Here is a 14,913-nt window from a genome sequence, read left to right on the forward strand (position 1 = left end):
ATGGGGTTGAAAAACTACACAGTCTCCTAGAGAACTGAGGCTTTTTACTTTAAGAGGAACAGATTTGAGAGGATGTTTTTCAGATGGCATTGTATCTAAAGCCCAGTGATAGCCAGGCGCAGAACCTGGCTTTATGTAAGGATAGATGACAGAGGTTCTAATTAATTAACAACCATAATGAACTGGGTGTTAGGTCTCTTGTAATTTATCAATAACAAAATAGTAATAGTTATGTTCAATTGTATCTGAGATAAAATAGTCTTTTAATTGGACAGAAAGGGGGAAATGTTGTGGGTAGCCATGGGGATAATTATATTTGATATTAATTCCATTCTCCTGTGAGTGGCTGCAAACAAGGAGGTAGTCAGCACTCAGGTGATTTCCTAAAAACCGGCTTCCCACCTTAATTTGTAAAATAAAGGAAAGCTGATGATTGGGCATGTAAAAGGAAGGTGGAGTGGAAGGTGGGAGAGAGAAGAAGGAGAAAATGGAAGAGGGAGAGGATGCAGAGGTGGAGGAAAACAAAGAAAAGCAGAGCAGAAGCCCATCGCCTGGGGAAACTGCAAGTTCTAAGGGGTCTCATAAGCTGTGGAAGATGGTAGCATAGTGGTAGATCTGTCCAATCTTGGTGCACAGCATGTAACCATATTAACTGAGTTGTGTTTTCATTGCTGGGGCATATTTGGGAGGAGATTTACATCAACACCATGGTGTTACCACAATGCTGGTAAGAATGACTCTTTTGGGGTTTTCCTTATACTTGGTTGTCATCCTGATAGCTGAGGGTACCAGGCCAATGTCCAGTTCTGGATGTTGTAATCCCCTAATGAAGCATAATGCAACTATAACCCTGTTTTCAGTGCCCATGATATTATTTCTGACATATTTACACACTTGTTGAAAAAAGCAAGCTTTAAGAATTACAAGCAATTTTACATGTATATTTTGATGGATAGAGCAAAGCGTCAACCACTTTACATATATAGTCATATTTGATATGGAACACAGCTCCAACTTTACTTTTCTCACACTGCTTACTTATCTGTGTAAAATGTTTCAGATAGTATAAAATGAAAGGTGATTACTTTTTGTTTTCTTCTCGTGAATACTTATGAGTATATGTAAGGAAAAGCATCTTCCAAATATACTCCAACAATGATCTGTTTATACATTATGGATAAAAAAAAACAAATTTTCTCCTAGAATCCACATATATTTATATCTAAGCATCTCGTTATAGATTAACCATGTGTAAGCAAGCAAGGTAACTTTTTTTTTTCAGCCAGTTACTCTTACTGGTAGCCTGCTATTTGCTTTTATAAAGAAAGGGTCAATTACTTTATTATTTATCTCAAAAATTAATGCTATAAAAATCTTTTTCTAAATTAGGCATTTTTCTCTTTACATATCCAATGCTATCCCAAAGTGCCCCATACCCTCCCCCCCACTCCCCTATCCACCCTTTTTGGCCCTGGCGTTCCCCTGTACTGGGGCATATAGAGTTTGCAAGTCCAATGGGCCTCTCTTTCCAGTGATGGCCGACTAGGTCATCTTTTGATACATATGCAGCAGGAGTCAAGAGCTCTGGGGTACTGGTTACTTCATAATGTTGTTCCACCTATAGGGTTGCAGATCCCTTTAGTTCCTTGGGTATTTTCTCTAGCTCCTCCATTGGGGGCACTGTGATCCATCCAATAGCTGACTGTGAGCATCCACTTATGTGTTTGCTAGGCCCCAGGATAGTCTCCCTAGAGATAGCTATATCAGGGTCCTATCAGCAAAATCTTGCTAGTGTATACAATGGTGTCAGCGTTTGGAGGCTGATTATGGGATGGATCCCTGGATATGGCAGTCTCTAGATGGTCCATTCTTTTGTCTCTGTTCCAAACTTTGTCTCTGTATCTCCTTTTATGGGTGTTTTGTTCCCAATTCTAAGAAGGAGCAAAGTGTCCACACTTTGGTCTTAGTTCTTCTTGAGTTTCATGTGTTTGGCAATTGTAACTTATATCTTCAGTATTCTAAGTTTCTGGGCTAATATTCACTTATCAGTGAGTACATATCATTTGAGTTCTTTTGTGATTGGGTTACCTCACTCAGGCTAATGCCCTCCAGGTCCAACAATTTGCCTAAGAATTTCATAAATTCATTCTTTTTAATAGCTGAGTAGTACTCTATTGTGAAAATGTACCGCAATTTTTGTATACATCCCTCTTTTGAGGGGCATCTGGGTTATTTCCAGCTTCTGGCTATTATAAATAAGGCTGCTATGAACATAGTGGAGCATGTTTCTTTCTTACTAGTTGGAACATCTTCTGCATATATTCCCAGGAGAGGTAATGAGGGATCCTCCGATAGTACCATGTCCAGTTTTCTGAGAATCCTCCAGACAGATTTCCAGAGTGGTTGTACAAGCTTGCAATCCCACCAACAGTGGAGGACTGTTACTCTTTCTCCAAATCCTCACCAGCATCTGCTGTCACCTGAATTTTTTACCTTAGCCATTCTGACTGGTGTTAGATGGAATCTCAGGGTTGTTTTGATTTGCATTTCCCTGATGATTAAGAATAATGAACATTTTTTTTAGGTGTTTCTCAGGCATTCGGTATTCCTCAGGTGAGAATTCTTTGTTTAGCTCTGAGCCCCATTTTTTAATGGGGTTATTTGTTTTTCTGGAGTCTACCTTCTTGAGTTCTTTATATATATTGGATATTAGTCCTCTATCTGATTTAGGATAGGTAAAGATCCTTTCCCAATCTGTTGGTGGCCTTTTTGTCTTATTGACAGTGTCTTTTGCCTTACAGAAGCTTTGCAAGTTCATGAGGTCCCATTTGTCAATTCTCAATCTTACAGCACAAGCCATTGCTGTTCTATTCAGGAATTTTTCCCCTGTGCCAATATCTTCGAGGCTTTTCCCCACTTTCTCCTCTATATGTTTCAGTGTCTCTGGTTTTATGTGGAGCTCCTTGATCCACTTAGATTTAAACTTAGTACAAGGAGATAGGAATGGATCAATTCCCATTCTTCTACATGATTACCACCAGTTGTGCCAGCACCACTTAATGAAAATGCTGTCTTTTCTCCACTGGATGGTTTTGGCTCCCTTGTGGAAGATCAAGTGAGCATAGGTGTGTGGGTTCATTTCTGGGTCTTCAATTCTATTCCATTGTTCTACTTTTCTATCATTATACCAGTACCATGAAGTTTTTTTTATCACAATTACCCTGTAGTAAAACTTTAGGTCAGGCATGGTTAGTCCACCAGAGGTTCTTTTATCCTTGGGAAGAGTTTTTGCTATCCTAGGTTTTTTGTTATTCTAGGTGAATTTGCAGATTTTTCTTTCTAATTCATTGAAGAATTGAGTTGGAATTTTGATGGGGATTGCATTGAATCTGTAGATTGCTTTTGGCAAAATAGCCATTTTTACAATGTTGATCCTGACAATCCATGAGCATGGGGGATCTTTCCATTTTCTGAGATCTTCTTTTATTTCTTTCTTCAGAAACTTGAAGTTCTTATCATACAGATCTTTCACTTCCCTAGTTAGAGTCACGCCAAGGTATTTTATATTATTTGTGACTATTGAGAAGGGTGTTGTTTCCCTAATTTCTTTCTCAGCCTGTTTATTCTTTGTGTAGAGAAAGGCCATTGACTTGTTTGAGTTAATTTTATATCCATGTACTTCACTGAAGCTGTTTATCAGGTTTGGGTAATTCTTTGAATAGTTCTTGTTTCCACTTGGTTGATTTTGCCACTGAGTTTGATTATTTCCTGCCGTCTACCGCTCTTGGGTGAATTTGCCTTGTTTTTTCTAGAGCTTTTAAGTGTGTGGTCAAGCTGCTAGTGTGTGCTCTCTCTAGTTTCTTTTTGGAGGCACTCAGAGCTATGAGTTTCCCTCTTAGAAATGCTTTCATAGTGTCCCATAAGTTTGGGTATTTTGTAGCTTCATTTTCATTAAACTCTAAAATGTCTTTAATTTCTTTCCTTATTCTTCCTTGACCAAGGTATCATTGAGAAGAGTGTTGTTCAGTTTCCATGTGAATGTTGGCTTTCCATCATTTATGTTGTTATTGAAGATCAGCCTTAGTCCATGGTAGTCTGAAAGGATGCATGGGACGATTTCAATATTTTTGTATCTGTTGAGGCCTGTTTTTTGACCAATTTTGTGGTCAATTTTAGAGAAGGTACCATGAGGTGTTGAGAAGAAGGTATATCCTTTTGTTTTAGAATAAAATGTTTTGTAGATATCTGTTAAGTCCATTTGTTTCATCTCTTCTGTTAGTTTCACTGTGTCCCTGTTTAGTTTCTGTTTCCACGATCTGTCCATTGATGAAAGTGCTGTGTTTATATCTCCCACTATTATTGTGTGAGGTGCAATATGTGCTTTGAGCTTTACTAAAGTTTCTTTAATGAATGTTTCTGCCCTTGCATTTGGAGCATAGATATTCAGAATTGAGAGTTCTTCTTGGAGGATTTTACCTTTGATGAGTATGAAGTGTCCCTCCTTGTCTTTTTTGATAACTTTAGGTTTGAAGTCGATTTTATCTGATATTTGAATGGCTAGTCCAGCTTGTTTCTTCAGACCATTTGCTTGGAAAATTGTTTTCCACTCTTTCACTCTGAGGTAGTCTCTGTCTTTTTCCCTGAGATGTGTTTCCTGTAAGCAGCAGAATGTTGGGTTCTGTTTGTGTAGCCAGTCTGTTAGTCTATGTCTTTTTATTGGGGGAATTGAGTCCATTGATATTAAGAGATATTAAGGAAAAGTAATTGTTGCTTCCTATTATTTTTGTTTTTAGAGTTGGCATTCTGTTTTTGTGGCTGTCTTCTTTTTGGTTTGTTGAGGGGTTACTTTCTTGCTTTTTCTAGGGCATGGTTTCAGTCCTTGTATTGATTTGTTGTTGTTGGTTTTTTTTTTTGTTTTTTGTTTTTTTTTTTTGTTTTTTGTTTTTTGTTTTTTTTTTTTTTTTGCTTTTCCTGTTGTTATCCTTTGGAGGGCTGGATTCGTGGAAAGATAATGTGTGAATTTGGTTTTGTTGTGCAAAACTTTGGTTTCTCGATCTATGGTAATTGACAGTTTGGCTGGGTATAGTAGCCTGCGCTGGCATTTGTGTTCTCTTAGGTTCTGTATAACATCTGTCCAGGATCTTCTGGCTTTCATAGTCTCTGGTGAAAATTCTGGTATAATTCTGATAGGCCTGCCTTTATATGTTACTTGACCTTAATTCCTTACTGCTTCTAATATTCTCTCTTCATTTAGTGCATTTGTTGTTCTGATTTTTATGTGTCAAGAGGAATTTCTTTTCTGGTCAAGTCTATTTGGAGTTCTGTAGGCTTCTTGTATGTTCATGAGCATCTCTTTCTTTAGGTTTGGGAATTTTCTTCGATAATTTTGTTGAAAATATTTGCTGGCCCTTTAAGTTGAAAATATTCATTCTCATCTATTCCTATTATCCATAGGTTTGGTCTTCTCATTGTGTCCTGGATTTCCTGGATGTTTTGAGTTAGGATCTTTTTGCATTTTGTATTTTCTTTGATTGTTGTGCCAATGTTCTCTATGGAATCTTCTGTACCTGAGATTCTCTCTTCTATCTCTTGTATTCTGTGGCTGATGCTTGTATCTACAGTTCCAGATTTCTTTCCTAGGGTTTCTATCTCCAGTGCTGCCTCACTTTGTGTTTTATTTATTGTGTCTACTTCCCTTTTTAGGTCTTGGATGGTTTTATTCAATTCTATCACCTGTTTGGTCATGTTTTCTTGCAATACTTCAAGGGTTTTTTGTGCTTCCTCTTTAAGATATTCTATTTGTTTAGCAGTGTTCTCAAGTATTTCTTTAAGTGAGTTATTAAAGTTCTTCTTGATGTCCTCTACCATCATCATGAGATATGCTTATAAAATCCAGGTCTAGTGTTTTGGGTGTGTTGGGATGCACAGGACTGGGTGGGGTGTGAGTGATGCGTTCTGATGATGGTGAGTATTCTTGGTTTCTGTTAGGAAGATTCTGATGTTTGCCTTTTACCATCTGGTAATCTCTGGAGTTAGTTGTTGTAGTTGTCTCTGGTTTGATCCTGTTCCTCAGGTATTTATGTTAGCCCCTATCAGCAGACCTTGGAGACTAGATCTCTCCTGAGTTTCAGATTTCAGAATACTCTCTGTAGGTAGGCTCTCCTCTTGCAGGGAAATTTCCCAGATATCTGGTGTTCAAACCTGCCTCCTGGCAGAAGTTGTGATCTACTCACAGAGGTCTTAAGATCCCGTGGAGGGTCCTGTGTATACCTTACGGGTGTCAGCCTACTCTGGGCCCTAGCTACCCCAGTGCTGGCGAGGAATGGAAGTGACTTGTACCCCTGATCAGGTCAGATTTTCTGCTTCCCTAATTAATGCAGTTTCAGGTTCCTTGTGAGTGGATTGGAGCAGACACTGTGTTCCAATCACCAGAGGTCTTAAGGTCCCTTGGTGGGTCTTGTGGGTAGCTTGCGGGTGTCAGCCGACTCAATGCCCATGCTACCCTGGTGCTGACGGGACTGGAAGGGTGCTATAAAAATCTTAATAGAACCACAGAACTAAACTTTTATACAAAAAAAAATCAGCTCTTTCTACTTTGAATCCTCAGAGTGCACATGTATTCATTAACCATGTTTTTATTAAATCATATCAGGAAACTGAGGGGAAAAAGTGGGTAAGGAATTAATCATCACCTGATCACCATCTCAGATTTTGCAAAAAAAAAAAAAAAAAAAAAAAAAAACAAAGCATGTTTTTTCACAGTAATTCTTTCCAAGTGTAATGATTTAATTATTAATCTGCTCCAGCAGCAATGCTTGAAAATGTTCAATCAAACTGACACTTTGGGTGACAATGACATTGGCCAGTAAGGGGTTGGAACCGCCTCCCCCTTAGAGTTTTTATACAACTAATAGATTATAAGGAATGTGATGGTGATCATAGCAAGCAGAACAAAACCCACAACAGCATGAAGTCCTCAGGACACAGTCCTCGGTGTTCTGCCTCTCTCAGGCACACCTTGCTTGGGCTAACTGCGGGGCAACATTCCATACGTTCTAATGGTTTTGCTGTTCCTTTTGCATAGCACCAAACATCTATCTATCTAGTATGTTGCTTCAGGTTTTATAACATACATATGGAATTTAGAAGTACATGTCATAATGTCTTGTCTTTCCTTCTACCATACACATTTTGAGGATAAAACACAGATTAGTTAGCATGGCTGCAATTACCACTTATCTATCTATACAGTCCCAATACTGTGTTGTAAAAACAGACTTAAAGGATTATGTAAACTCTTATTCCCAAATGTACATGATATCATCGATTGCCCCTGTTACCCATGGAATGTGTACACTTCAATTTTCATATGGTTTACCTTACCAAGAATCCATCAAAGCCCAATAGTTCAGAGGTAAAATGTACAGTCCTGAGAGCCCCTCTGCCATGTTTAATTTATTTTTCTTTGTAGTAAAATTTAAAGTAAAGTAAATTCTCAAGTAATATTACCCTGCTTACTGTCCCCACAAATTTTTCTCCCCACAGTTCTTTTTCTACTTCCCCTCCCTTCCAAATCTACTTCCTTTCTGTCATCATTCATCAAATTCCCCTCTCTTTCAACTATCTCTCCCTGCATTCCCTTCCTCAACCCCATCTCCCTTCACCATGTCACCTGATCTCTTTCTTGTCCACCTTGGTCCACTAATAAAACCATTCTATTTCCCCATACCATGGGCATCCATGTGTTTGTGCCAGTCCCTTCCTCTATATCTAACTTCGGTGGATCTACCAATTATAGACTGGTCATCACTTATGTAATGTTGAATGTCTTAGTGTTTCTATTGCTGTCACAAAACACTATGACAAGTTGGGGAGGGTAGGACTTATTTGGCTTACACTTCTTCATTGTTGTTCATCATTGAAGACATACAGAACAGGAACTGAAATGGGCCAGGAACCTGGAGGCTGGAACTGATACAAAGGTCATGGATGGGTACTTCTTAGTGGCTGGTTCCACATGATTTGCTCTGTCTGCTTTCTCATAGATAACTCAAAACCACAAGCACATTGATGGCAGTAACAACAATGGGCAGGATCCCTCCCCATCAATCACTAATTAAGAAAATGCCCTGCAGTCTTGCCTGAACAGCCTAATCTTATGGACATTTTATCAAAAGAGGTTTCCTTCTCTCAGAATACTTTACATTGTGGCAAATTGACAAAAACAATACAGCCCAGTCAATATCAACATATAAATCAATACATAGCATATTTATCTTCCTTGGACTAGGTTATTTTACTCAGGAAGATTTTTTTTCTATTTCCATGCATTTGCCTGCAGATTCCTTATGTCAATTTTTTCATAACAGGTGAGTAATATTCCATTGTTTAGATATACCACATTTTTACCAACTCTTCAGCTTATGGACATGCAGATTGTTTCCAGTTACAGACTATTATGAATACAGCAGCAATTAACATGGTTGAGCAAGTATCCTTATGGTAAGATGAAAGCATTTTGGGAATCTTTCCAAACTATCAGGTGTCTGTTATGTCCTTCTCTTGATTTTTGGTTTTAATAATTTGGATATTATTTCTTTGTCTTTTCGTTAATTTGGATAAGTGTTTTTCATCTTAGTGATCTTGTCAAAGAACCTATACTTATTTCATGGATTTTAAAAATATTTTTTCTCTTTCTATTCTATTGATTTCCACCCCAAGTTTTACTATTTCCTGCCACCATTTCTTTTGGGTGTCATTTTTTTCTTTTTGTTCTAGAGCTTTTGGGTGTTCTTTTAAAGTGCTAATATGAAATTTCTCTAATATTTTATTGGATATTTTCTTTATATACATTTCAAATGTTATCCCCTTTCCTGGTTCCCTCTCTGAAAAACACCTTCCCCTTATCCTCCCTCCCCTTGCTTACCAACCCAGCCACTCCAGCTTCCTGGCCCTGGCATTCCCCCCACATTGAGTCATAGAACATTCATAGGACAAAGGGCCTCTCCCCACATTGATGTCTAACTAGGCCATCCTGTTCTGTATATGCAGCTGAAACCACGAGTCCCACCATATGTGCTCTTTGGTTGGTGGTTTAGTGCCTGGGAGCTCTGGGGATACTGGCTAGTTCATACTGTTGTTCCTCTTATGGGTCTTCAAACTCTTCAACTCCTTAGGTCCTTTCTCTAGCCTCTTAAATGGGGACCCTATGTGCATGGCTGTGAGGATCCACTTATGTATTTGTAAGGTTCTGGCAGAGCCTGTCAGGAGAGAGCTATATAAGGCTCCTGTCAGTAAGCAGTTGTTGGCATCCACAACAGTGTCTGGGTTTGGTGATTGTATATGAGATGGTATATTAGTTAGGGTTTTATGGCTGTGAACATAAACCATGACCAAGGCAAGTCTTATAAAAAACAACATTTAATTGGGGCTGGCTTATAGATTCAGAGGTTCAATTCATTACCATAAAGGTGGGAGCATGGCAGCATTCAGGCAGGCATGGTGCAGGAGGAGCTGAGAGTTCTACATCTTCATTCAAAGGCTACTAGTGGAAGACTGACTTCCAGGAATCTAGGGTGAGGATCTTATGCCCACACCCACAGTGACACACCTACACCAACCAGGCCACACCTATTCCAACAAGGCCACACCTCCAAATGGTGCTACTCCCTGGTCCAAGAATATACAAACCATCACAGATGGATCCCCAGGTAAATAAGTCTCTGGATGGTCATTTCTTCAGTCTCCATTCCACATTTTGTCTCTGTAACTACTTCCATTGCTCTTTTGTTCCCAGCTTCTAAGATGCATTGAACTATCCATCAAATATCCCCATTAAAAATGGGGCTCAGAGCTAAACAAAGAATTCTCACCCGAGGAATACTGAATGGCTGAGAAGCACCTGAAAAAAAAAATGTTCAGCATCCTTAATCATCAGGGAAATGCAAATCAAAACAACCCTGAGATTCTACCTCACACCATTCAGAATGGCTAAGATCAAAAATTCAGGTGATAGCAGATGCTGGTGAGGATGTGGAAAAAGAGGAACACTCCTCCATTGTTGGGGGGAGTGCAAGCTTGTACAACCACTCTGGAAATCAGTCTGGCGGTTCCTCAGAAAATTGGACATAGTACTACTAGAGGATCCCGCAATACCTCTCCTGGGCATATATCCAGAAGATGTCCCAACTGGTAAGAAGGACACATGCTCCACTATGTTCATAGCAGTCTTATTTATACCCAGATGCCCCTCAACAGAGGAAAGAATATAGAAAATGTGGCACATTTACAAAATGGAGTACTACTCGGCTATTAAAAAGAATGAATTTATGAAATTCCTAGGCAAATGGATGGAACTGGTGGGCATCATCCTGAGTGAGGTAACACAATCACAATAGAACTCACATCATATGTACTCACTGATAAGTGTATATTATCACAGAAACTTAGGATACACAAGATATAAGATACAATTTGCGAAACACAAGAAACGCGAGAAGAATGAAGAACAAAGTGTGGATACTTTGCCCCTTCTTAGAATTGGGAACAAAACACCCATGGAATGGAGTTACAGAGACAAATTTGGAGCTGAGAGGGGACTTTTGGGATAGCATTGGAAATATAAATGAAATAATACCTAATAATAAAAAAATAATAAAGCTGCTTTTCTCAGACCCGCCAAAAGACATGTAAATAACCTGTCCTTTGCTAGAATAACACCTGGGGAATTATAATTCCACTGATCATCTGGACCAGGTACTGTCTCTGCTCTCATTAGATATGCTCTATCTTTTGATGAATCTCATCTGCATGTTCTCTCGCTAGTTCCCAAAGTCGCCCACGTTCCTTGGGAAGCAAATTGTTTGTAAGTATCATGTGTATACCATGAGAAGTCAAACTGTACATCTGAGTGATAAACTGAAATTCTTTGATAAACACAGAAGAATTAGAAGTATAGGAGCCCAATCTCTTCTCTATCCAAGAAAGTTTGCTCAGTGAGAAGGGAACGTGTACTCTGACCGTCTGAACATTGCATCTACCCCTGCAACCTCCCTTAAGAGAAGGACAGTTGCTGGGTTGGATTCCTTTAGGGGTGGAGAGCTTGGGGTTTTGGTCGTGGCCTTAGAGTGAGTGATAGGTGGTGTGAAAGTAGGTGCTAAGGTAGAACATTGGGTGGGACCTGTAGATAGTGTAGAAGGATGAGAGCTGGGGGTGGCAGGCCCTGGGGAGTCTCAGAAGGGGGGAAACCAAGGCAGCAGTTTGGGTTATAAATTTCACAGAAGCTGGCCTACTGCGAAGAGGAGGTGGTTCATATGTTGGGTCCAGTATCGTAGTATCATTTAGTGGGAGTTGTTCAGGATTTATGGTAACAGAAGTTGATTTGGAGAGCAAGAAGAAAACATAGCATGATTGGAACGGAGATGAATGAAAGATTTTACATAGATAACCTCTTCTCATTTACCAGTTTGCTGGCAGTATGTATAAAGATTCTTTTAATTTTGATGCCTTTAAAGGAGGCGTCAGCTTCAAAGACTTAAGATTTCCTAGGAGACATCCCAGTGGTGTATCTGATGATACGTTTGAAGACACGTTGTTGCCCGTATTCTGGAGGTTCCTGGTGTTCATACCAGCATTCTGTGAACAGCTCAGAAACCAAAAAGGAAATCAACCAGGCTAGAGTGCACAAGTCCTCACGAGGACCTCTAGTGGCTACCCAGTAAGCCCTGGACTTACTGTGGAAAGTGCTCCACCCTGGCAAGGGATTTCAGCCAGCAGCTAGAGCCCTGAGGAGAGAGAGCAACTTTCAGGAGAACAGGATCCAGATGGGCAATGTCTGCTTCTATGTCAGCTGGAACGCTAGCCCCTTAGTTCTCAGGCAGAACTGGCCAGGCTCTGTTCGGGGAAGTGGAGGCCCTTCCCCACTGATGAGCCCTACTGATGGTATACTGGTGTCTGCGTGGGAATTTTTAGCGAACCAGTAAAATGGGAGCGTGGAAGCCTGGACTATAAGGCGTGTGGAAGTGGCACAGTTCACTTATTTTAAATTTTGTGGGTTCTGTGGCAGCTGCGGGTCAGGTGGTGGAAAAGGCAGGCAGTGGCTCCCCTCCCCCGCTGGTCTTTTGTGAGTGCCAAGCTGTTTCTCAGGGAAAGGAGGTCAATTCCCCTTATGAAATGGATTTAAAGACACAGCGGAAGGTGTGGTCACTAAGAATTCTGGCTTAGAGCAAGGAGGGAAAGGGAAGTGCAGACCACTGTGCAAAAAACCTAGGATAGCAAAAAGTCTTCTCAAGGATAAAAGAACTTCTGGCGGAATCACCATGCCAGACCTAAAGCTTTACTACAGAGCAATTGTGATAAAAACTGCATGGTACTGGTATAGAGACAGACATGTAGACCAATGGAATAGAATTGAAGACCCAGAAATGAACCCACACACCTATGGTCATGTTATCTTCGACAAGGGAGCTAAAACCATCCAGTGGAAGAAAGACAGCATTTTCAACAATTGGTGCTGGCACAACTGGTTGTTATCGTGTAGAAGAATGCGAATCGATCCATACTTATCTCCTTGTACTAAGGTCAAATCTAAGTGGATCAAGGAACTTCACATAAAACCAGAGACACTGAAACTTATAGAGGAGAAAGTGGGGAAAAGCCTTGAAGATATGGGCACAGGGGAAAAATTCCTGAACAGAACAGCAATGGCTTGTGCTGTAAGATCGAGAATTGACAAATGGGACCTAATGAAACTCCAAAGTTTCTGCAAGGCAAAAGACACCGTCAATAAGACAAAAAGACCACCAACAGATTGGGAAAGGATCTTTACCTATCCTAAATCAGATAGGGGACTAATATCCAACATATATAAAGAACTCAAGAAGGTGGACTTCAGAAAATCAAATAACTCCATTAAGAAATGGGGCTCAGAACTGAACAAAGAATTCTCACCTGAGCAATATCGAATGGCAGAGAAGCACCTGAAAAAATGTTCAACATCCTTAATCAACAGGGAAATGCAAATCAAAACAACCCTGAGATTCCACCTCACACCAGTCAGAATGGCTAAGATCAAAAATTCAGGTGACAGCAGATGCTGGCGTGGATGTGGAGAAAGAGGAACACTCCTCCATTGTTGGTGGGAGTGCAGGCTTGTACAACCACTCTGGAAATCAGTCTGGCGGTTCCTCAGAAAACTGGACATAGTACTACCGGAGGATCCAGCAATACCTCTCCTGGGCATATATCCAGAAGATGCCCCAACTGGTAAGAAGGACACATGCTCCACTATGTTCATAGCAGCCTTATTTATAATAGCCAGAAGATGGAAAGAACCTAGATGCCCCTCAACAGAGGAATGGATACAGAAAATGTGGTACATCTACACAATGGAGTACTACTCAGCTATTAAAAAGAATGAATTTATAAAATTCCTAGCCAAATGGATGGACCTGGAGGGCATCATCCTGAGTGAGGTAACACATTCACAAAGAAACTCACACAATATGTACTCACTGATAAGTGGATATTAGCCCCAAACCTAGGATACCCAAGATATAAGATATAATTTGCTAAACACATGAAACTCAAGAAGAATGAAGACTGAAGTGTGGACACTATTCCCCTCCTTAGATTTGGGAACAAAACACCCATGGAAGGAGTTACAGAGACAAAGTTTGGAGCTGAGATGAAAGGATGGACCATGTAGAGACTGCCATATCCAGGGATCCACCCCATAATCAGCATCCAAACGATGACACCATTGCATACACTAGCAAGATTTTATTGAAAGGACCCAGATGTAGCTGTCTCTTGTGAGACTATGCCGGGGCCTAGCAAACACAGAAGTGGATGCTCACAGTCAGCTAATGGATGGATCATAGGGCTCCCAATGGAGGAGCTAGAGAAAGTAGCCAAGGAGCTAAAGCGATCTGCAACCCTATAGGTGGAACAACATTATGAACTAACCAGTACCCCGGAGCTCTTGACTCTAGCTGCATATATATCAAAAGATGGCCTAGTCGGCCATCACTGGAAAGAGAGGCCCTTTGGACTTGCAAACTTTATATGCCCCAATACAGGGGAACACCAGGGCCAAAAAGGGGGAGTGGGTGGGCAGGGGAGTGGGGGTGGGTGGATATGGGGGACTTTTGGTATAGCATTGGAAATGTAAATGAGCTAAATACCTAATAAAAAATGGAAAAGGATTCAAGAAGGAAAAAAAAAAAAAGAAAGGTGAGCACGTGTGTGGTTCCGAACAGCAAAGCAGCAGATTCCATCAGTGGGCGTGGCAGAAAGAATGAGCGGGAAGCTCCACCCTTGAGCAAGCAGGTTTCAGGCTGGGGGAGGGGAGGCTACAGCAGAATAATAGGCATCAGAGTAAGGAGAAATGCCTAAGTAAAAGGTGTTGGATATTAGACAAGTCTCATCCCCTTATAAATCCTCTAATGTTAATTTGGGCTGCCCCAGTCACAATAAGTTTTGTAGGTTAGTGGACTGACAGACTAGTTAATTAGGGAATGGCTTGGTATCTAAGCATAGCCAGCATTCTTGGCACATTTCTGGCGGATAATAATCAATTTCATTCCTCAGATCCCATCCCTTGGAACAGAATCTTGTTTCTCCAGGTTTTCCTTGTTCTCCAAATGCAAGATTTTTTTTCACCAAAAATTTTAGATGTTTTTATTTTATGACCATTGAATTATATTTTTCTATGGTGTATTTTTTGGGGGGAAGGGACTTTCTATATATTTTTCTGTGTATTTTTAGGAAGCCTCTATTTTACAACCCGAATTTTTGAAATGGATTCTCTGTTTCTGGGGGCAGCTACAGGGCTTGCATAGAACTGTAAACTCTGTATTCCAATCCCCAAAAAACTAAATTCCAACATCTTTCCTTTTTCCAGTGCAACCAGAC

At 40.3% G+C, this 14,913-nt stretch overlaps 1 long non-coding RNA gene across 2 annotated transcripts in view; it reads left to right on the forward strand.

Moving 5' to 3' along the window:
* The first annotated feature begins 468 nt into the window (after window positions 1-468).
* Window positions 469-14,913, forward strand: part of Gm2101 (predicted gene 2101) — a 34,705-nt gene continuing 20,260 nt past the window's right edge. For both annotated transcript variants that reach the window (NR_153316.1, NR_153317.1), the window contains exon 1: window positions 469-727. This is a non-coding gene — a long non-coding RNA (predicted gene 2101). The remainder of the gene's footprint in view (window positions 728-14,913) is intronic.

Source organism: Mus musculus, chromosome X (genome assembly GCF_000001635.26).
Source record: "Mus musculus strain C57BL/6J chromosome X, GRCm38.p6 C57BL/6J".
NCBI classification, from domain to species: domain Eukaryota; kingdom Metazoa; phylum Chordata; class Mammalia; order Rodentia; family Muridae; genus Mus; species Mus musculus.